General features: G+C 39.3%; 1 protein-coding gene across 13 annotated transcripts in view; it reads right to left on the reverse strand.

Annotated features, from left to right (window-relative positions):
* tenm2a (teneurin transmembrane protein 2a) overlaps positions 1 to 24,965 on the reverse strand; it is a 2,964,155-nt gene that overhangs the window by 427,414 nt on the left and 2,511,776 nt on the right. The window lies entirely within an intron of this gene.

The following is a 24,965-nucleotide window of genomic DNA, read 5'->3' on the forward strand; positions in this document are numbered from 1 at the left end:
ATGGTTTTTCCTTTTCTAGCCCTATCTTACATAATCACCTTTTTTTACCTACCACGTATGATTCAGCATTCCATGATTGGTATAGGAAGGGCATTAGTCATTTTGAAGATCTTTTTATCGATAATCGCTTCACATCTTTTCAACAGCTCTCTGCCAAGTTCAATCTGCCCAATGCTCATTTTTTTAGATATCTCCAAATTAGACACTTTATTAATCCTTTAATTCCTAACTTCCCTGAAATGCCTGAGAAAAATGTTATGGATTTATTTCTCTCTATTAATCCACTAGGTAAAGGTTTAATATCATTTATTTGTGATAAATTAGCATTCCTTACGGCGTGCCCCTGTGGATAAAATTAGATTGGCTTGGGAGCATGATTTAAATATCTCCTTATCTGATGACACTTGGGATTCGATTCTCAAATCAGTTAATTCAACCTCTCTTTGTGCTCGCCATTGCCTTTTACAGTTTAAGATTGTTCATAGAGCCCATATGTCTAAATCTAAACTATCTCGATTTTTCCCTAACATTAGTCCTTTCTGTGATAAACGCAAAAGGGGCGAGGCCTCTCTCATTCATATGTACTGGTTTTGTGCTAGCTTGGAGAAATTTTGGAAAAACGTCTTCATAACGTTATCTTGTATTCTGAATCACCACCTAGAACCTAACCCTTTAATTGCTTTGTTCGATTTTTTGGGTGAGACAGATTTACGTCTGAGTTCGACTAAGTGTCAAATATTATCTTTTGCTTCTCTCCTGGCTAGACGTTTAATCCTCCTTAGATGGAGGGATGTTGCCCCGCCAACACATGCTCAATGGCTTAATGATATTATGTCCTGCTTACACCTTGAAAAAATTAATTATTCAGTTCTTAATTCGGATACAAAGTTCCATAAGGTCTGGGGACCTTTTATTGAGTATTTTCATAACATTCCTCTTAACTAAGGTTTTTTTTGGTCCCTTGCTTTCAGCTCCTTTTTTATTGGTAGTAGGCATTAATATCTTCTGTTGCTAAGTGTATTTACAGTTTTGGGGGTTTGAATGTCCTGATGTATACTCTCTAGATTGTGTTGTGGTTGGTCTGGAGTTCTTTTTTGTTGCGGGGCTTGGGGAGGATACTAATTTTACATATCTTCAATTTGGGTGCTTTCTCAATTATCTTCTTTTGTATTATATTATTATTGTATGTTTATTTTTGCACTGTATTAATGTTCTTCATTTTGATCTGGGTTTTTTTTTATCTGTAGCGATGTAGAAATTGTATAAAAAAACTAATTAAAAAAAAGAAAGAATAAGAGGGGGATCTTAGAGTGGTAAGCACCTAGAGTGAAATGCCAGTGTGAGGAGTGGAAGAAGAGTTGCTAAAAGCATCGAAGTATCTTGGTGAGTATTTGAATTCATCCAGGAATAGAAAGCAATAGGCAGGTACTGATAGATGGGATTAATTTGGATAGGTTCCCAATGGTCAGCACGGACTTGGTGGGCAGAATGGCTTGTTGCCATGTTGTATGACAATGAGCCTGAATTTGAAGACACTTAAAAATGGCTAACTTGGATCTGAATTATTAGCAGGTTAATTTCTTTAAAACTATATCAATAAAATCCATTGTCTACGGCAAGTTAAACTTACATAAAAATGAAATAAAGAAAAAATAAGGAAGCTTAAACAGAATTTATGTTTTATAATGAAATAATTTCCTGTTGTTGTACACCTGCCTTAGCTAGCATGAAACTGAGGAATCCTTAGCTCACTGCGACTTATAACCACACAGGACTCATATACCAAAAATACATGGCTGGGTTGTGGACTGTCGGAGAGGTGCTACTTACAGGTTAGCATTTTCATGATTCCTGCACCAAATTACAGGAAATAGCAACAGAATTATAATAGAACTGGATCTGCAATCCTGCACTGGCATGAGACACAGATCAGGGGACAGAGCACCTATACCCTGAGTTTGAGTGCAAGTTGCACTTGTAACCCCCACTCTGGCTGGCTTATCTGAAGTGGCCCCATTCACTTGAACCACTGACTTAGAGGGAAAAACTAAGTGCTGTGTTTTATTTATTTTCATTAATATTAATGTTCACACATTTTATTAACTTACATCAGCCTCAAGCTCAATTGGATCCACAAAGTATGAAGCTGCAAATGTTTAGAGTGACAATGCTGATAGGGTGGGGCAAGGGCTCAGTCAAGCATGATTGGGCCCCAGGGCTACTCTGGCTGCAGAGCAGGAGATTAGATGCACCAGCATTGGCCCTCTCGCTTGATATGTTGTGGGATTCAGTACTGATCATCGGAGAGCAAGATTCTGCACACCAAAGTTTGAACCAGCCCAACATTTTTGTGCGAAATATAAAAGAAAAATCGCTGTATCTCAAACACACACAAACGGTTGAATAAAAAAAAGAAGAAAAAATAGCCTCATGGGATCATTAAAGAACATAATGCAAGATTTATAAAGATGCTGCTTTTATATCTGTGTTGTGATAGATCGCATAAAAAGATCCAAATGTATTACTGTCAACTGCAGCCTTGATACATGAAGAAAGATATCATAACACCACTAAGTTCTCCAGGAAAAACAACTTTTAACAATGTTGCTATCAAACTGTATTAATAATTTAGTCAATTTTGTTAAAAGGAAAAAAATCAGTTTCACTCAGCTCTCTTTCAAAGACTAACAAGATATTAAGCTAAGATATTAAGTTAATGCTTAAGTTATTAAGCATTAAGCACACACGGCTTTTAAACACGAAAACAAGCGGAACTAAGAACTTTCACAACAGCTAAATCCTAATTATAAGTCAAATATTAATCAACTAGAAATGAAAGACAAAGAGAAAACTCTTTTGCTCAATTATTTTATGTTGCAGACGTCCTTTTGGACAATAAGCAATCAGACTAACTATGTACAAGTGTATATTATGGAATAGGTTTAACAGTAATTACCATCACACATCCATAACCCCTGACAATAACATTGCCTGGAACATACAGTGAACATCTCAAAATCTTTGCAGATGGCGGTGATGTAATTACTTAGTCATTATCCTCACTGCTACCCTTCCAGTACCTATCCAATAATTTTTAAATGCGAGGTCCAGAATTATCCGTCAAACAGCACTATTAAACCAGATGCCATAGTTATTATCTGGAATAGTCTAATGGTATAGTTATTACACTGAAATTGATGGGAACTTGCTTTGTGTAAAGATGTTGTCACAGTGCCTATGATGCAATGGTGACTGCACTTTGAATGCTTTTCACCAATTTTGGAAGTGACCCAGGTTGCAAAACCAACTTTTATTTTTTATTTGTGGCTTCAGGTTTTGATCTCACCCCAACCCCTATCAAATTGATTTGATCTTGCAGGTTTGATAAAAACGTGTCAATCTTTCATCCAAATACTTCCATGAACATTTTATAAGATAGTGACCAAAGCAGGCCAGCTCTCCCAACAATATGGCTCTCCAGTGTTTGCTCTCTGGAAAACAAAGTGGATTGCCTCCATCTGCAACTGACCCAGCACAAGATGAGGAAATGCTACATGCTTATTCTTACAAAAACATAGCTCCAGGACAACATCCCATGCATCATCAATCATTAGGCCATGCCATTCAGGGATTTGTGCTAATATTATTTTGTCATTGTATAATGTTTTATTGTAACTATACGTGCTGTTTTGTAACAACAAATGTTGTGCTTTGCACCTTTGACCCAGAGGAATGATGTTATATTGAGCTGAAAACATGTAAATGGTTGAATGACAATAAACCTGAACTTGAACTAGAACTTAAATCAAGCTTGGATGCAAGTTCGGACTTTGCTACTTTTTCTAGCCTTATAAAACTGCACTGACATTTTTAGATATCTGTGTACCTGAACTCCTAGGATCATTTCTTTCTCAATTTGCTTTGAGTATCTGTACAATTACAAACAGCTTCCCTATTTTACGTTGAAAGTGTTTTCAGGACAGGAAGCCATTGATTGCCAGTCAGTATAAAGGTTGATGCGCAAATATGGAAAATGAGTAGCTAGTTAGGAAACCATTGGAATAATCGAGTGGCAAAAGGCACAAATAATCAAAAGAAACAAGTGATCCTGCTAATTCAGATGCACAAACATATAAAAATGTTGCTGTAGATTAATAAAGCCAGGAGGAGAGAAGTCTGAACTTGCATCCAACATGTCTAGTGCAGAGATGAACTATGACATAGCATCTTGCTTGCCTTAATAAAAAACGTCTACAGAAGCATTAGGATAGAATAGATAGCTGGCCGGGAAATTGTTGGAATAATCAAAAGCACAGATGACTGATGGGATCAGGGAATGTTAAGTTTTGTTTTTAACGTGATCAAGGTTTCTGCTTCCACCACCTTTTCAAGCAAGAATTTCAAATTAATCCAGCTGCTAGATGAAAATACTTTGTTCACGTCCCCTCTAACCTTTCTATTAATTATTTGAAATGTATACCTTATGGTTATTGGCCCCTCTGCTAAGAGAAACAGGTCATACCTGTTAAATCTCCATTCTTACCCTTGCTTATCCAAAGAAAGCAAACCTAGTCTATTCAATTTTTTCTCCTTATTTCCTAGTTTCGACAACATCCTTATAAATATTGGGGGGGAGTGCCTTAATGTCCACAAGATACTGCAGTCACAGTATGAATTCAGGCTACAGGAGGTTTAATTGCAGAGACTTGAACTTGACTTCCCTTCAGGCACTGAATAAATTGCAGAATTATCAATCTGTCTTAGAAAAAGAATCCAGCAAATTGGTGCACAGGGGACCACGGCACACCCCAGCTTAGTAACGAGAGACATGATGGCCTGCAGGCTAGTGCTGAGTTTTGGACAAAACTAGCAGTAAAGTGGTTGGGCAATGAGTTACTGCAAGTGGCAGAAGAATGATGTGGGGGCTGGTGTGAGAGAGGGAGAGGAGGAAAAGAACATAGTGGGAAGAGAAAGAGAGTGAGGATGTGGGGCAAGGTCTGTTGGACAATGCATTTTAGACAGAAAAGGACTGAGGAAATTCAGACGTTAGGATTCATACATGAAAACAGGTGCTTGTTTAGGTGCATGCAACAAAAGAATTTGTGCATCAAAATCGCTCACACTTTAGAAACAAGTCTTCCATGACACCAAAGGAAAAAGAAGAAGAAAGAAAATAAAGAAGGGGCGGTGAGAGAAGAGGAAAGGGATAAGTTAGAAGGATATATAGAACTCACATTGTTGGAAGTAGTACAGAAGTGAAAGAGATGGGAAGGAAAATGAAAGAAGACACCAGTAACTTTCCATCATCCCAGCTAAATGATAATAGTGGCAGTATGTGAAGCCACCGGAATCAAACAAGATCCTGCCTTCACAGAATATCCACATGAGTGTGTCCAGCAAGCATTTCCACATAATAATCAGTAGTTGGATTCTGATCAGATTGTCTATTCTGAGTAAAGGAACCATGAGATGAATTGAAGAATTCTTTCTGGTATTCTTGCCGGAATCTGACAATTCAGTATAACTGAGCTTTCCTTCAAGGTACAGTAGAGTTGTAACTATTTACAGGACAAGGCTTACAATGGTTGAGTCAGATGGCATCCCTCCACGATGTGCACAACACAACAGTTCTCTGCTGCTCATGGTCTAAGAATACCAGTCTAAACCAGGTTCTTTAATGGATAGCTCACAGTAGCATACAACAGTATAATGGTTAAACATGAGGTTTTTGGCCATTAATCCAGACTTGAATAGATCAGTATAGTTTGAATACCACTTGTCTGAAATGTTTTCAGACAAAGTGTTTCACATTTCGGATTTTGGAATGTATGATGAGATAGATTGGGATCACTATCATGTCCGACTCTGAATTTATGTGCTATCGGTAAGCAGTGTTTGCCTTATACTTATTCATCACACATATTTACCGATGCAGCTGTTCAACATGTTAGATTTTCATCATCGACGATCTCGGCAAACTCACTAATGAATTTCTCTACTGCTTTGTGATCAGCAGATGCGTTGTCATCAAAAATCTTTAAAAATTTAATGCTGTGCCTTTTCTTAAATTTCTGCAACCAGCCTGCAGAATATTCACAATTATCTTCAATTTGTCGTGATAGATCTTAGCTTGTTTTATGATGAGCATACGAATCCACTCATTCAATTCACATTCAAGATCTTCATTTTTCACTTTCTGTGGGTTTTTCTATTTTTCATTAAATTCTGTTCATTACATATGTGAGGTCACTTCTCAAAACTGTTGTTGGTGTGCAGAGATCTGCACATCACCTGGGAACCTTCCCAATGGCATCTGGAATTTTCCATCTGTGATGTCATGTCAGCACTCAAAAAATTTGCAGATTTCCGAGGTTGTCAAATTTTACAGTTTCTTCCCCCAAGCCAGCAGACTCCTCAATACCCAGAGTCTAGATTGACATCTACATCATTTATTATTATATTGAAATTTGTCCTCCACTGTGCCCATTGTCTTGTTTATTAATTATTTATTTATTAATTTATTAATTTCTGCACTGTTTTGTGCACTTTATGTAGTCTTGTGTAGGTCTGTGGTCTAGTGTCATTTTTGTGTTGTTTTATGTAGTCTAGTGTAGTCTTGAGTTGTCTCACATAGTCTAGTGTAGTTTTGTTTTGTTTCATGTAGCACCAGGGTCCTGGAGGAATGTTGTTTCATTTTTACTGTGTACTGTACCAGCAGTTTATGGTCGAAGTGACAATAAAAAGCGACTTGACTTGACTTAAGGGGTGCTCAATCTGTATTAGTATTGATATATTGTTGTCACATGTACCAAGATACAGTGAAAAGCTTGTCTTGCATTATGTTTATATAGATAGTGGTGCATTAGGCCAGAATAAGGTAAAAAAACCAAATAACAATGCAGAATAAAGTGTAAATCCAACAAAAGAGTGCTGTGGAGATAAATGATAATTTATTTACTTTGAAATACAGTGCAGAACAGCCCCTTCCAGCCCAATGAGCCACAATGCCCAAGCAACCCACAGGACAATTTAAAGTGACCAATTCACCTACTGACCAGTATATCTTTGGATCATGGAGGGATCTGTAGTATCCAGAGAAAACCCATGGGGAGGACAAATAAATTCCTTACAGATGGCACAGGAACAGAACTTCAAACTCCAGAACGCTCCTAACTCTAATAACACTGCACTAATCACTATGCTATTGTGACACCTTAAGTGCAAGATCATAATGAGATAGAATGTGAGGCCAAGAGTCTATCTTATCATACAGAAGATCTATTCAAGAGTCTGATTAACAGTGGGACAGAAGCTGTCCTTGAGGTTAGTGGTATGTGCTTTCATGCTGTTTTTTAAATCTTATGCCCAATAGGAGAAGCAAGAAGAGAAACTATTTGGGATGAGTGGTGTTTTTGATTATGCTAGCTGCTTTACTGAGTATGAAGTAAGGACCGAGTCCATAGTTCCTATATGAGCTGAACTGTGTCTAAAACTCCCTGCCGGTTGTTATGGTTACATGCAGAGCAGTTACCAGACTAAGCCATTTTGCATCAAGACAGAATACTTTCTGTGAAATATTGATAAAAGTAGGCAAGAGTCGACAGGAACATACCAAATTTCTTTAACTTTCTGAAGAATTAGAGGTGTTGATGAGCTTTCTTGGCCATGAGATCAACATGGTTGGACAAGGACAAACTATTTGGTGATGTTCAGGCCTAGGAACTTTTAAATTCTCGACCCTCTCAACCTCACCACCTTTGATGTAGACAAGAGCTTGAGCACCCAACCAATTTAGTGATGAGTTTGCTTGGAATAATAGTATCAAATACAAAACTATAGTTAAAAACCAATAGTCTGATGTAGGTGCCTCCAAAGATAGGTGTAGAGCCAGGGAGATGGTTTCCGCTGTAAATCTGATTCAGCAGTATGCAAATTGCAATGGGTCAAGTTTGTCTGGAAAGCCAGAGCAGATGCATGCCATGAACAGCTTCTCAAAACACTTAATCTCCGTATTCAAACTCAAGTGATTATATAATATGCTGAATCTCTCAAATGCAACTATGAAACTATCTGATGAGGTCATAGAAATGTACAGCATCTGATTCAATCATTTCTTTCAAGGTTGCCTTATGTGACACAAGACCCTTCAAAGTAGTTGAATCTTGACTGCATCAGTTTGACACCCACAACCCAACACAATGATAATAATTACATCAAGCCTTCAAAAAAGCTGCAATACTGCTGGTCTACATTCTGCAAATGAAATTTGTCTCATAATCTGCACTCACACCAAGTCTGGGAAAAGAAAATTAAAGTAATTATGAACTACATCGTGTTTGGGTGGCCAAGCTGCTTAATTTTATAGTTGTGAATTAGATTTTATTCTTATCCTTCAACACTAATCTCGCTGACTTTCTGTGATTCTATTCTGTACAATAGTAATAGCGATGGCTAGCCCTTGACACAAAAAAGTAATCAATATTTATTGCTGAGAACCTTGGAAACTGATTCACAATAAATGACATGAATTACACTCACTTTTATGCTTTAGCCATAAAGCCTGCCAGTGACATCACTTCACTTAATGAAAAATGAATAGTTAAATAAGAACAGAGAACCCAGACGAGTCTAACACGAGAACAGACCTTTCACGTCTGCGGCAACCATGATGCCAATCTAACATCTGACATATGGCTTTTTTATCACCCTATTCATTTGCGTTGCCACTTTCAGGTATGGAGTTGCATCCAAAATTCCCTTTTTATACCAATATTCCTCAGGGTTCTGCCACTATTTGTACATTTCCTTCCACATTTGACTTCTCAAAATGTATCACCTCAAACACATCTGGATCTGCCATTTCTCTGCCCAAGCTTACAACTGATTCAAATCATGCTGTATCCCATGACAAATTTCCTCATTTTCCACCAGTGTTTGTGTCATCTGCAACCTACTAATCAGATCACCTACATTTTCTTCCAAATCATTTAAATACATTCCAGGTGTCCGGGGAGTTATGATGATCAGCTTTCAACCTTGAGTTCAACAAAAATGAGCCCATAAAATCATTTTTTTCCTAGAGCTATTGAAACTCGGCATGTTTTCTCTCTTGACTTAAAACTGGTTTCCAGATTTACGGCCCTTCTATGGATGCTGAGCTCAGTGGGGCCAGACTGAAAAATACAGCACAGCAATGCCAAATTCTAAGTTAGATCACAGGCCAGTATATTTCACTGCTCTATCTTAATAATGTTCAAAAAATGCTAGGTTGCACCATAATATAATAAATAGAAGCCCCATAAAGAATGCAATCTTTAATCAGGAAGTTCTGGCAATAGCATAATTAGGTTTCGCATAAGTAATAGCATAACATTGGGCCCATTTCGGCTCAATATTCTCTACTAATCTACTGCTAGTGGTTGCAGTTCTCTTCATTTAGCCCAGCAGTTGAGATATTAGCAGCCGTCTCTTAAAGGGCATTCTACATAGTAAGTAATACCCCTGTAGTTGTTGCTATTTAAAGAACAGTTAATGCCAAGGAAGGAGGAATGATAGAAGAGTAGACCCAGAAAGTGAGGAGGGCCTGGAGAGACCGTGAAGAACATTGCATGCAGGAGATCCAGCCCAGTATATCACAGTTAAAGCCCTCTCCACCACTGAGCACATTTGCAAGGAGTGCTGCCTCAAGAATGCAGCATCCATCATCAACGACTCCCTCATCCAGGTCATCCTCTTTTCTCACTACTGCCATCAAGGAGGAGGTACAGCAGTCTTCAGTCCCATACCACTTGGTTTAGGAACAACTATCACCCTTCAACCAATCAGGCCCCTGAACCAGCAAGGATAACTTCACTCACGCTGAACTGATCCCATAACCTGTGGTAGACTCACTTTCAAAGACTCTACAGCTCATGTTCTCACTATTATTTATTCCTCTTTCATATTTGTTATTTGCTTTTATTTATATTTGTAGAGTTTATCTTTTGCACGTTGATTATTTGTCAGTTTTAGTGTGGTAGTTTTTCATTGATTTTGTTGTATTTCTTTGTTCAACTGTGAATGTCAATTCAAGATTACTTAGTGTAATTTCCAGTACACAAATGTAAAGGAGAATGAAGTAATTGTTACTCCGGATCTGATGTGGCATATAAAATCACATTAAGGTAAAGAACAAAATAATAAAAACACACAGTAAATATAAATACATTGATAGCTTATATACATTGATTGATTATATGCACATAAAGGAGATATAGAAGTGTCTGTACATAAGGTGACTGCCAGAAAATGATAAAGTAGCAGTGGTGGGGCACGTGGAGGAGTTGGTTAGTGGGTGGAGGTGTTGATCAGCCTTACTGTTTGGGGAAAGTAACGGTTACTGAGTCAGGTGGTCCTGGAATGGATGCTACAGAGCCTCCTCCTTGATGAGAGTGAGACAAACAATGGAGGGTGGTAACCTTCGTGATATTACTGGTCTTTTCCTGGCAACTTTCTGTATCTAATGAATGTCACTGATGCCAGCTAGGCTGGTGCTGGTGACGCCTTGGGCAGCTTTGACTGTCTATTGTAAAGCCTTCCTGTCAACTGCAGTGCAGTTTCCATATCATGCAGTGATGCAGCTTGGATTTAATTTGGCTTATTTGACATCAACAGAATAAGTCTCTTTTGTGTCAGAGTGAAAGCAAGTTTCTACAAATTAGTCTAAGTTCATTACAGTTATTAAACACAAATTAATTGATTGCATAATTACTCACCCCCTTCAAGTTAGTATTTAGTTGATGCAACTTTGACAGCAATTATAGCCTTGAGTCTGTGTGGATAGGTCTCCATCAGCTTTGCACATCTGGAATCTGCAATTCTTCTTTACCATGCTCTGTCAGACTGCATGAGGATCATGAGTGAACAGCCCTTTTCAAGTAGCCGTAAATCCTCAAACAGATTGAGGTCTGGACTCTGACTTGACCATTCCAGGACATTAACTTAGTTGTTTTTAAGCCATTCCTGTGTAGATTTGGGGTCATCGTCTTGCTGGAAATCAAATCTCCCAAATCACAGTTCTCTTGCAGACTTCATCAGGTTTTCCTCCAGGATGTTCTGTATTTTGCTGCATTCATTTTACCCTGTACCTTCACAAGCCTTCTAGAGACTACTGCCGTGAAGCATCCCCACAGCATGATGCAGCACCACCATGCTGCACGGTAAGGATGGTGTGTTTTTGATTATGTGTGGTGCTTGGCTTACGCCAAATATAGCATTTAGTCTGATGGCCAAAAAGCTCAACTTTGGTTTCATAGACCATAGAACCTCCTTCCAGCTGACTTCAGAGTCTCCCATATGCCTTCTGGCAAACTCTAGCTGAGATTTCATTTGAGTTTTTGTACTCCAAGGGATATTCAGTGACTTGGCAATTTTCTTGTATCCATCCCCTGATGCTAAGATTTTTACTCCCTCACATTGTGGGACGGATGTAAGATTTAAATAAATTCAATTCAACACCTGACTTGTGCTTTTCAATAACCTTTTTGTGGAGTTGCTCGAGTGTTCTTTTGTCTTAATGGTGTAGTTTTTGCCAGGATCTTGACTCATCAGCAGTTGGAACTTCCAGACAGACAGGCAGACAGACATACTTTATTGATCCCAAGGGAAATTGGGTTTCATTACAGTCGCACCAACCAAGAATAGCGTAGAAATATAGCAATATAAAACCATAAATAATTAAATAAAACTAAGTAAATTATTCCAAGTGGAAATAAGTCCAGGACCAGCCTATTGGCTCAGGGTGTCTGACAGTCTGAGGGAGGAGTTGTAAAGTTTGATGGGCACAGGCAGGAATGACTTCCTATGATGCTCAGTGTGTTTTTACTACATTCAATGAAACACCTTAACTGCACCCAGGTGCTCTCCATTTAACTAATTACGTGACTTCTAAAACCATTTGGCCACACCAACAATGATTTGGTGTATCATATTAAAGGGGTGAATACTTAAGCAATCAACTATTTTGTGTTTTACATTTGTAATTAATTTAGATCACTTTGTATAGATCTGTTTTCATTTTGACACGAAAGCGTCCTTTTCTGTTGATCAGTGCCAAGCCAAATTAAATTCATTGTGATTCAATGTTGTAAAACAATAAAACACGTAAACTTCAAAGGAAGAGCGGGGTGAATACTTTTTATAGGCATTATAAGTATCTTCGTTTGATAAGTATGTTAGGGCCAAGTGCATAACAGATGTCGTAGAGCAGTTCTGTTGGTAAGCATATCAGTGACTGTCCAATGTGGCAGCAATTAAATTTTTGATATATGCCATTACTAGCTATGCAAAGCACTTCATGACCATTGACCTCAGCACCACCATGTAGCAGTCATTCAGTTAATAAAGTATAGAGTTCTTTACAGCAAGGATGACGGTGGCTGATTTGAAGCATGTGGGGACTGCAGCCTGAATGAGTGAAGTTTTGAAGATCTATGTGAACAAGTCACTGAGTTCATGCACACACTCCCTGAGTACTCAGTCTGGGATACTGTCTGCCCAGCAGCTTTATGAGGATTGACTCTCTGCAGAGTCCTTCCCACGTCTGCTGCTGTTACAGAGAGTGGCTGCTCACTTGGAAGGGGGTGGCTGGCATTGTGGTCCATGCCTCTAAGTGTGCATAATAGTTGTCTAGAAATTCGAGAAGAGAAGTGTAGTCAGTAATGCAAGAAAATGAATCTCAGGACAGTATATGGTGACATAAATTTACTTTGATAATAGCTTCATTTTGACTTTGATCTTGGGCACCATGGAAACCTTTCAGGACTGCAGCAAGGCTATCCTGGCAACAGACTGTTGGTGATTTCTCCATGAAATTAGGAAGCTTGGAATGAAGTCCCCTTACCTTTGTCTGAAAGGTGAATCTTCTCTCTCTGAGTATGAGGTTTAGCTGAGCTCCCCAAATGCAAGAGCGAACAGAAAACTATCAGCACTAGCACAGATTAGCAGCAGGTGCTGATTGTGACTCTGATTTCCACAGGTAAAGCTGTCAGGGCATTTGCAAGTGCCTGTGCTCTGTGATGCAGGATGCAGGAGGTCTCTGATCTCAGTCAGGGACAAAGAATGGAGGTATTGTGTTAACATGTATTCAATAGAAAGGGGGTTAGTAAGATCTGATTATTCTGTTTGTAAATTAAAAGCCACCAGATACCAATGGGAATAGATGAAATTCAAATCCAAAATGTGGTAACAGAGAAAGGTATTTGTGTAAGGTATTCTACCAAAATATTAGGACCAGAATTTCCAGTAGTGCATTGTTACTCTGAACTCTTAGCCTGGCTCAATTTCAAAATTCAAAGTAAATTTATTATCGAAGTGTGTATCTATCAATGTGACAGAGCGGGTCTGGCAGTGCTGATGTTATGTTTATCAGGTGCGCACACTAGGCTAATGGACACTTTTGTTTGTATTTGTGCATTTCAGGACAATAGTATTTTTTGACATGTCCTGATTGTTGTTGCTTCCAGTTTAGAGGAGGGGACCCAAATGATGGGTGGGATGTCTTAAAAAGGTTACCCATTTGTAAAGGCAAATGCTCAGTGGTGGGGGTTGGGGAGAGCACTGGATCCTGGAAAATTGTTTAGTTATTGATTGATTTTGTTGCCCACTGTCACTGTGATCCTATTGTGATGGATATACTTGTGGACATTTGTGATTGTGCAGAAGCATGTGAAATCCTGTGTTTTGTTTTTTAGTGTAATTGTTCAGACTCATGTCCAAAGAATGGATGATCCCTTTTCTCCTAGAATAAGGAGATGCTTATTTAAAGGCTCATTTTAGTGTAAGTGTGAAGGGGGAGAGTGTGTGATAAGATGAGATGTATTACTTCAGTCTGATATTTTGGGACTGTAGCCCTGAAGGTCTGATGGTATCTGTCTTTTCTCTTTTGTCATTTTTGTTATTTTGCATTTTTTTGCACTTGTTCCTTTTGTTTTTTAAATCCTGCCACACAATAAACACCTTTGCACTGAATATGCTATTGCAGCTTGCCATCTTTAAAGTCCACACCTTACCAAAACCCATGGCGTGACAGCCACCATTAACTACTTTGAAATACATTTTCTTACTGGCATTCATCATAAAACTGAGAAATACAACAGAAGCAATGAAAAGTTACACACAAAGATTGACAAACAACCAACATGCAAAAGAAGGCAAACTGTGGAAATCAATAAATAATTCTCAGAACGTGTTGCAGAGTCTTTGAATGTGAGCCTGTGGTTAGGAAATCAGATCAGAATTGAGGTGATTGAAGTCATCCATGCTGGTCCAGGAGCCTGATAGTTGAAGGGCAATAACTGTTCCTGGACTTGGTGTTTTGGGACCCAAGTCTCCTGTACCTTGGAACTGAAGAGGGATTGAATTTAAGAGCAGGGAGGTTATGCTGCAGCTGTACAGGGTGCTGGTAAGGCCGCAGAGAAGGATATACTGGCTTTGGAGACAGTGCAGAGGAGGTTCACCAGGTTGATTCCAGAGATGAGAGAGTTAGACTATGAGAAGTGATTGAGTCACCTGGGATGGTACTCACTGGAATTCACAAGGATGAGAGGATATCTTATAGAAACATATAAAATTATGAAAGGGAAAGATAAGATAAAAGGGATAGATAAGGCAGGAAAGTTGTTACCACTGGTAGGTAAGACTAGAACTAGGGTACATAACCTCAAGATTTGTGGGAGTAAATTCAGGACAGAGATGAGGAACTGCTTTTCCCAAAGACTGGTGAATCTGTAGAATTCTCTGCTCAATGAAGCAGGGGAGGCTACCTCAGGAAATATATTTAAAACAAGGTTGGACAGATTTTTGCATAGTAGGGGAATTAAAGGTTATGGGGAAAGGCAGATAGGTGGAGATGAGTCCATGAACAGATCAGCCATGATCTTATTGAATGGCAGAGTAGGCTCAATGAACCAGATGGCCTACTCCTGCTCCCATTTCTTATATTCTTAAGTTTTTATGTACCTCTTTCTCAATGGCAGCAGTGAGAAGAGAGCATGGGCTGGATGGTGGGGGTCGGATATGTTGGATGCTGTTTTCTTGCAGCAGTGCTCCTCATAAATGTGCTCAAAGGTATGGAGTGCTTTGCCTGTAATGGACTGGACTCTAACCACCAAGTTTTGTAGTTTCTCCATTCTTGGGCTTTGGTGTTTCCATACCACACTGTGGTGAAACTAGTCAGGATACTTCACATTGTGCATCTATAGAAGTTTGCATTAATCCACACTATTTTCAACGGCACAACGGGTTTTATGTGGCATTTTTGTGCAGAGACGTTTAGATCATAGACTGTGTGGCGAGTAACTTTAGATTAAAGAAAGTCATTTCAAACCACCAGAAAGATCAATTGCAAATGGAAAGGAAAGGAAATCTTCTAGATTTACTGCTAGTCAGCCTCCTTGGGCAGGCCAGGGGAAGTTTAGAAAAAAGTATTTTGATTCTGCATTTGGAAAAGAAAGCCCAGAGGGTAAAAGAAACAAACAATACAATGCAGTTAGTTGTCTGAATTACAGAACAATCATAAATACAATGCAGACAACCACTGTCAAATCAAAAGGATTATTTGCCCCGGAAAGGCAACTCATGAGCTTTGTAGATGAAACACTGAGGCTGAGGATAAGCCATAGAGTCATCAAAAGAAATTATTGCACTTTTTGTTACCCAATTCCTTAGATCCATGACCTTTGAAAAGATTACATTTGGGTTTCTGGGAAATATATATATAAAAATAAATTGAAGTCTGGTTAGACAAGATTGCTTTAGGTGACATGTGCTGTGATAGTGTCCATTGTGCAGGGTGAAAGTTTGCTCAGCTTCAGTGATTAGTTCATGCGACAGGAAGAGAGTAATTTAGGAGTGAAACATCTAACCAGCAGATGAAAGCAAACATTCTTTGGATCGTTATGAGACAAAATTGAATGGACCTCCAAAGTCAAGCTACTCAGCACAGCAAACTCGTTATGAGGCTCAAAGAAAGTTTCAGGAAAAAAGGAAGAAATGATTTAAAACCTGCTGATCAAGATTACTTCAGAAGGGATTTCTTCCTCTATTTCCTCAGCACTTGTCCTTCAAAATACCATTGGGAAGGCTGAAATTGGTCAGCTAGAGCATTAAGGTGTGTGTGATATATATACTAGATAAATAGATTCATGAAACTGTCTGCATGCTGTCACATCTAATTGCATTGTACATTTTTCATAACTTCAGCAATCACCTTATCGAGCCTTCGTTACGAGAATGTCCATACGGAAATTCAGATTCCTTATTGAGGCCTCCCAGTCTAATGCTACAACATGACCACATGCAGCAAAATTAACACATTTCTCTGCAGACAGCGCTAAAACCATCCAAACAGCTGCAATGCCCAGGACAAGTTAGTATAAAATTAAGCCTGAAAAATGCTGCAGGATTTGGTTTAAAACAAGGCAGTTTAAGAGCTTTTCTTATTAACCTTTGGGCGATTTTGCATCTAGAATGTAAAATTCAACAGGATTACACAGGAGCTAATTGATACCTGGAAGAGATTAGGAGGATGTTGGACAGCTATCAGCAAATTACATGGCAGTCATCCAAGATAAGAGTATAATTGACATTAGAAACTGGGAGAGGGATGTAGGGTTTGCTCTATCACTGTAACTCTTTTTGACCCAAATGTGTGCAATACTTTGAGGGTTAATTGACATTATTTACAGTATATTGACAATATGTGTGAAATAAAAAATTACATAGTCAATATAAGTTCTTTATTGTCACTAGGTCTAAATCCTTGAACTCCTTACCCAACATCGTTGTGGAAATAACTTCATCAGGACAACAGAGATTCAAGAAGTTGGGTCAGCACTATGTTATAAAGGGTAAATATGGACACACAAAATATACTGCCCTTTCCAAAGACACTTAGATTCTGAAAATTGATTTTAAGGAAAAGGAACTGTGCAGTTTTTACAGTTTGTTGGAAGAATTTATCATTCAACATTTCATAGGCTTGGATTTTACAGACAGTGAGTTAGAACCCATGCTTGCCAACTGTGTTTGTCACTTCTACAAGCCTTCTTTATATGGATCTGAAAGACATATCTCGCTGACCTGTGCATCCTTGGGCAGAGTGCAGTTTCTGGTGGTGAGGCCTCAAACAGCATGACAGAATGTCATAGATTGGCTCAAGCAGGCCCTGCTCTCATAAATCTTGTATCCTATCTTCCCCCACAACACTGCCAATCTTTCAAAATTATCTAGGTTTCTGAAAGGCTCAAAAGCAGTGTAGAACTATTAAAAAAGGAAAACTATTGAAGGAGTAAAAACAATCATATCAGCACATAAAAAATAGTAACAAATTCTCTTAAAAATCTTGAAATAAAACAATAAGAATTAAAAGAAAGAAATTGACTTTCGACCCCTACAGAATTCATAGATCTCTACTAAAAATATGGATTACAGGACTTATGTAAAAAAAAACTACTCACATAAACACACAATTTATTTTTAAAAACACGTGTTTCCTGGTACATGTGCAGATGTTTCAGCTTTGCATAACAGAAAATTGTGATAAGGACCCTTTTCTTGGAATGCATCCCCACTCCCCCAAATGTGGGAGTCACCTGCACTGGGGGATTTCGGAAAACTCCGCAGTGTGTCCAATGACATTCAGAGCTGGGATTAGGCTGGAAGAGGTTGGCAAGTAGGTCCATGTTCCCTGTGTATGTGTGGATATCCTTAATGCCTCTTGATATTTACTATTAAAATGTTGAGAGCTCGGAGCAGCATTAAATCCTGGCCACTGTTTTCTCTGTAAGGAGATTGTGAAATTTAATCAGGAGATGCCCTAAATAAGAAGCTTCGAGCTTAGGTAATTTATAACAGTCATTTGAACACCAAAATCATATTGCTATTTTACAATTTCTTGTGATATTTTGCAATATGAATATCCTGCTTTAACTTTACATGGGTGCTCATGGTAATTTTTATCTTTTTTTGCCAGACTTCCTGTTCATTCCATACCATTAATACGTTACACTGCTTGTGACTGAGAACAAATTTCACCGTGTCTATTTCTCCGCTCTTAACAACCACCACAACCACCAGGCTCACCCACCCACCACAACCCTCTTTCTCACTCCTCCTCCTGAAGGGGTTGATGTATTATGGCTCGAGAGACAGTCATTATTCACTGTGATAATCACTGTCTGGGCTCGTGTTAAAAATACCGATCTGAGTGAAGAAGCAGAGGGCTGCCTTAGTCCACAGAACTATATTCCAATGCAAATCATTGCCTTCAGGAGAGGAGAAAGGGGGAAATATCAGATTATTTTGCTTCATTTTATGTTGTAAGAATACAATGCAGGGGATGACAGAAGTAAAGAGCACAGGAAATGAGCTTCCAACTGTTTAAGAAAGCAACGTGTAAAAATTAAATGAATGATATAACGAATTGAGGGTACATTGCTGGCTCCAGACTGTTGCTCATGCTTCGATTGACAAGGTTGCAATTACAAATATCAAGGGAGAATTGTAACTCCCACAAATGGGTGGAATGTGAATGAGTTTGGTAGTCTGGATTGCGACTGCAACCAAAGTTTGACACACACAAGCACATTTGGATGTCTGTGAGGTACGTTCTGGCCTCAGCTGAGGCCCTAATCTTTGCCAGTGGGTAAAGTATTTATCACAGGATTTAATGTTCTGCTGAATTTGTAATGGTGCAATTTTAAAAACGAATTTCACTCACACTTAAACTTAACTCTCCAGCATGGAGCTTTCCAAATCACAGGAAAATTGGCTGGTGAAGCAAAATCGGAATTGTGTTTTTCCAGGTTTACTTATGTGACAGGAGAAATAAAATACCCAGGCTACCATATAAACCGGCCAATTATCCAACCCCAATAAAAGAGCCACACTCCTTCCTTTCTCCTGAGTGCCTACAGGTTGCAATTGTCTAACTCCCAATGTTCAACCCTTGTTGGAAAATCCACCCCACAACCTTCTTTCTCTGGCCTAATCATTTCCACTTTGCTCCATTCCCTAAATGTCTGAACACCCAGTGGTCAGATAGCCTGCCATAGTGGACAGCAATGGCCAAGAAACAAAATTGAAAAAAGTTAAATTGGAGCCAACTGGATTAACTGAAACATGTAGTTTCTAAACATCCCAGATGCTAAATCATTCCCTTCAACCCCACCCTATTTCTACCCTAGCTCGCATTTGAAATTGGGGATCATGTGTGTCAATGCTGCAAGTTCCCATAACTGGACAAGATATCCTGGAGAATACTATATGAATTCATATGTTTCTCTGAAACAGAAATGGTTTTGTCAGTCTTTTGCAGAAGTTGCATTATGACCCAGTGGAGATTTCCCATCTTCGTACTTGGGAATGGTTGGTTTTCATTAGGTATTTCATTTGTAAGAAGGATTCTGCAGAGCTGGCTAACATTACCTATTGCACTTGATCTAAATTCCCAGCAGGAAGCAATCATCCATTACTAATTAATGCAATAAAACATAGAGTAAATGCAGTTTTCGAAATGGAAGGTTCTTTGTTTATCCTGACAATGCTGCTTGATGCTTTGCTGAGGGACGTTGTGGGGTCACACTACATGAAAACCATCCCTCCATATTATGTTTTAGTTGGGATCAAGATATTCAGATTCATGTTTTTATTATGTGTACATTGAGCAAAATGTGCTGTTTTGCATTAACAACTAACACAATCTAAGGATGTGCTGGGGGCAGCCCACAAGTGTCACCACACATTCCGTTGCCAACATCGCATACCCACAGTGTTCAGCAGAAACAGTTTATCTGCTATTGAGGGGGCTATAGGCAACCTATGTTCAATGGCAGTTTCAGATGTGCACTTTTCAGAGAATTTGCCTCAGATAACTTTGCACTGTTGAAGACAAGTACATCACAGCACATGACAGCTTCGGGCATATAGTGTCACTGTGAGGGCCAAGTAGTGTCACAACAAAGAAAGAATAATGCATCACAGTGAGGCACGATGCTGGAGCCCAGCAAAGGGAGCATGACATGTCAGAGGAAAGGGAGCACTGCATGCTACAATGAGAGAGCACAGGACTTCAAAGAGTCATTTTTTCTTTCAATCCACCAGCAACTATGAAATCATTGAAATGATGGTAAATCATTCTCAACCTTCCCTAAGAATTATTATCTGATTCAGCACTGTTCATATCCTCCATTAACAATAAACTGCATTATTAATTATTTATCCAGCAATTACACGATACACACCACATTAATTGGTCAATAAAAAAAGCACCTCACCGCCTCATTATTAGCAGGATTATGTGCTGAATGTGCAAAGTACTTGAAGCAGATGCACTCTGTTCATAACAGATTGACAGAAAGTGTTGGCTTACACTCTTACTTCAGACCATAGTGACAGGTTGAAGTTATTTTGTTAACAGGATATTAAATAGTAATTATCTAGCAAACCATACTCATGTTTGCTGACACAAGTAATTGACTGCCATTTGGAATCAGCAACAGCAGAATACAAGCAGACCTTCCTATAAAATCATTACCAAATATGAGATACATATTCATGATGTTCAACAGATTTGATTGTTTCTCTGTTTTAAAGGAAAGCTACTCTCATCAGCCAATCCTGAGGAGAATCCCAGCCAACTCCCTTAGTGATACAAAATAAACATTTTCCTGTCATAATGCTACTGGGAAAACTTAGCACCATATTATTTTTTTCCAGTGTTCCCATGTTAACAAAATGATGAACAGAAAATGTGAGAGAAGATTATTAACAGGGCAGAATTGCTTTTTGCTTCATAGCCTGAACCAAGTTTCTAAAGCAGGCTCAAAGCGGCACACACACACACACACACACACACACACACACACACACACACACACACACACACACACACACACACACACACACACACACACACACACACACACACACACACACACACACACACACAGTTAAACTGCATTCCAGCACTTCCTGACATCATCTGGATTTCTTGAGAGTGTGACCTGTAAAAGGGTGCCAGACATTGATTATACTGTCACATACATATGTAATGAGCTGACAGCTATGAGCAAGTTACAACACCACAACACATTGAGGATCAAGGCTTGAGTGATTTACAATCATCATCAGAGTCATGAGACTGAATGACTGCATTAAATACATAACCACTTAATCGCCAATGCTGAACATACTGTGTACAGTGCCGTGCTTTTCAAAAACTTTAAGATAGGTTTTGCCTGAGTGGCACATTGACCACCAACTAAGAAGGAGGTAGAACATAAAATATTCAAAAAACCCAGACTGTAGTTGTAGTACTTAAAAGATTTACCACATATAATCCTGTTTAGGGTAAATTGGGAGTACATTTCTTTAAAGGGATAAGTATTAATCCATATAATGCACAATGCACCAAAAGGATAGGTTTAAAGTGACTAAGTAAATTCAATTTCTTTTCTATAATAGGGATTTTTTAAAAATCTATTGTGGATTGAACTCCACAAGTGTTACTTATCCATGAAAGCCTTTAATTATTATTATCATTATCATTACTACTATATGTTTTACAATTTAGTAATTATTTTTCCCTAAAATATTTACAAGAAGTAGGAAGGTTGTGTTTAGCAGGTTTCTAGCACATATGTAGTATTGGAAAGTAAAAGGGATGGTCCCTTGTTCTGGAAAGAAGAATCACAAACTTTAGTCTCATATGCCTGGACATTAGACACAGGATATCTGTGGATCTGGGATATCGGAGTTCTAGGAGGTAGAATGAAACCAGTAGGTTAAGTGAGAAGTTATTCATATGATCACAATTTGTATGGAATGGGGTTGGAGAATTTACTGCCAAAAAGAACCAGTTTTTTTGGTGGAAGTCTCCAGTGCAACTGAGAAACTATAGGGGCTAAAATTTCCCTAAGTAGCTTTCACATCTTGTAACCCTAAGAGGAACAAAATGGTGTAAACACCATATTAAGGTGGTGATTGTGCTTGCAGACTAAGACAATCACAGCATCAATCAACATGCAGTGATACCCATTCAGACAGTAGTGTTTCGCCTATATCTTTTTATTAAATACACATGGCTGAATTCACATTAAATGGCAGGGAACCAGTAAGCCCTATCTAAAGAAATTGTCAAATATGAGTTGTTGGTTTATTTCCTATGGCTGTTGCTGGAATTCAACTTTATAGAGCATTTGCAAGTTGTAATTGTTGACAGAAAGCTGTGCGGCAGGCACTGAGGACTTCTGTTGACTTTAATTTTTCATAAAAAGTTAGTTACTTAATGATATGGACATGCACTTTGCACAGCAGCATGGCACGGGGATAAAAAACACGAAGAAGGGATGTCAGGAGAGCACATTTTCTCACCTGGACCTCATTGAGGAAATATGAATTCAGAAAGACCTATGCTTCACTAAGGAATTCCTCACTAATATCTTCAACCTGCTGCAACAGAACTGTAATGTTAGAGCAGGGCATGGATTGCCTTGCTGATGGGTGTACATGGAATACAGAAATTTTATTTTATTTATTAACTTTTATGAAATAAACCTTTATGAACCTAGGTTCTTCCAGAATGAATCTGAAGATAACTGCAATATCTCATAATTTGCCAAACATTGTTCCATTGAGTACCAAAGTTCCTAATTCAATGAAAACTCATTTGTTGTTATGAGAGAGCTTCGGGCAGAGAGGGAACATTGCTTTAGGAGGCTTGCAGGTCTATGAATTGGGGAAATCTGACTGGCTTTACATTGCTTGCTGATGCCATTCGCTTTCTTAACAATTAACTGGTTAGTGGCCATTTCCAACTCCATCAGCTGTGCCTACATACATAACCACACTTCACCAAAGAACGGCATCATCAGCAAGAACAGTCCACTGACAACAGAGCCGATAACCCACTTCACCTCCATTCACGGCCCCAAATAATTGTTCAAGGTGAGACAATACTTCACCTGCAAACCTGCTGGGATCGTCTATTGTGTCTCATAGACAGATACTTTATTGATAGCAAAGGAAATTACAGTGTCACAGTAGCATTACAAGTGCACAGATATACAAATATTAGAAGAAAAGTAAGAAAGAATAAAAATAAGTTACCTCAAACAGTCTAACAATTGGGGTCATCACTTCCACGTCTATAGGTTGAACTTATAGAGCCTAATGCCCTCATGTAGCACTCTTTGGAGCAGTGCAGTTGTCTTAGTCTATTAGTAAAAGTGCTCCTCTGTTCAGCCAAGGTGGCATGTAGAGAAATGCCCAGAAATGCCAGGATTTTCAGTAGGGTACTTAGTTCTACTACAGCCTCCAGTGTATCCAGTTTGACTCCTACAACAGAGCCAGTCTTTCTAATCAGCTTATTGAGCCTGTTGGCATCTCAAGGGTTGTTGCCAATTCCCCAACACACCACCCAGCGTAGAAGATTGCACTGGTGACAACAGACTGGTAGAACATGTGAAGGAGAGGCCTTCATACTCCAAAGGACCTCAGTCTCCTCAGGAAGTAGAGGTGACTCAGGTCTGTCATCCAGGTGCACACCCCAGTATTTGTAGATCTACACCACATCTAGGTCCTCACCATCAATAATAACAAGGAGCAGTGCAGGCTTAGTCTTCCTAAAGTCCATCACCATCTCCTTTGTCTTACTAACGTTCAGCTGCAGATGATTCAGCATGAACCATTTGAGAAAGTCCCCCACCAGGGCCCTGTATTCATTATCCAATCCTCTCCTTATATGGCTGAGTCATCAGAGAATTTCTGCAGATGACATGGCTCAGTATCTAAAGTCTGAGGTTTACAGGGTTAACAGGAAGGGAGCCAATACAGTCCCCCATGGGCCCCAGTGCTGCATATAGCCATGTCTGATGTCAGGTAGTCCATTACTCAGGATACAATGGAAGTGCCAACCTGCACTGAATAGAGCTCTTCCCCATGCAATGAGGGATGCATGGTATTGAAGGCTCTTAAGAAATCAAAAAATATGATCCTCACAGTGCTGCCCTGGTATCCAAGTGGGAGGAGACTCTGTTCAGCAGGTAGATGACAGCATCATTGACTCCAATGTGCTCCTGGTGTCTAGTGACTACCTCCTTAACAGTGATAGAATTCCTCTTGTCCTTTCCTACCACCCCATCAGATTCTGCAGCTTCCACCATCACTAAAGAGATCCCAGCACTGAACATAGCTTTAATTCACCCCCCCCCCCCTCCCAGCTTTCCACAGGGATCACTCCCTCATTGACTCCCTTATCCATTCTTACTCACCACTAATCTCCCTCGCAGCACTTAACCCTTCTGGCAACCTAACCATAACACCTTCCATACAACTCCTCCCTCACCTCCTTTCAGGGCCCCAAACAGTTCTTCCAGGTGAGGCAACATTTTGCCTGTGAATCTGGTGGGGTTGTCTTTTGTGTCCTGTGTTCCTGATGCGGCCTCCTCTACATTGATGAGACCCATCATAAATTGGGGGACAGCTTTGTCGAGCACCTCCAGTTCATTCGCTATAAGTGGAAATCTTCAGTGGGCAAAAATGTTAATACTAATTCCCATTCCAGTTCCAACATGTTGGTCCATGGCCTCCTCTTGTGCCAAGATGAGACCACCTTCAGGTTGGAGGAGCAACACCGTATATTCTGCATGGATAGTCTCCAACCTGATAGCATAAATATTGATTTCTTCTTCTGGTAAAAAAAATCTCTTCTGCCCTTCCGCACTCTGACCTTTTACCTCTTCTCACCTGCCTATCACCTCCCCCAGTTCCCCTTCTTCTTCCAATTCTCCAAAGGTCCTATTTGATTCCTTCTCCAGCCCTTGACCTTTTCTACCCACCTGCCTTCACCTATCACTTTCTAGCTAGTCTTCTTCCCCTCCTCCCAGCTTTTTATTCAGCCGTCTTCCCCCTTTCTTGTTAGTCCTGTT

The sequence above is a fragment of the Hemitrygon akajei genome, chromosome 15 (genome assembly GCF_048418815.1).
Source record: "Hemitrygon akajei chromosome 15, sHemAka1.3, whole genome shotgun sequence".
Taxonomy (NCBI): Eukaryota; Metazoa; Chordata; class Chondrichthyes; order Myliobatiformes; family Dasyatidae; genus Hemitrygon; species Hemitrygon akajei.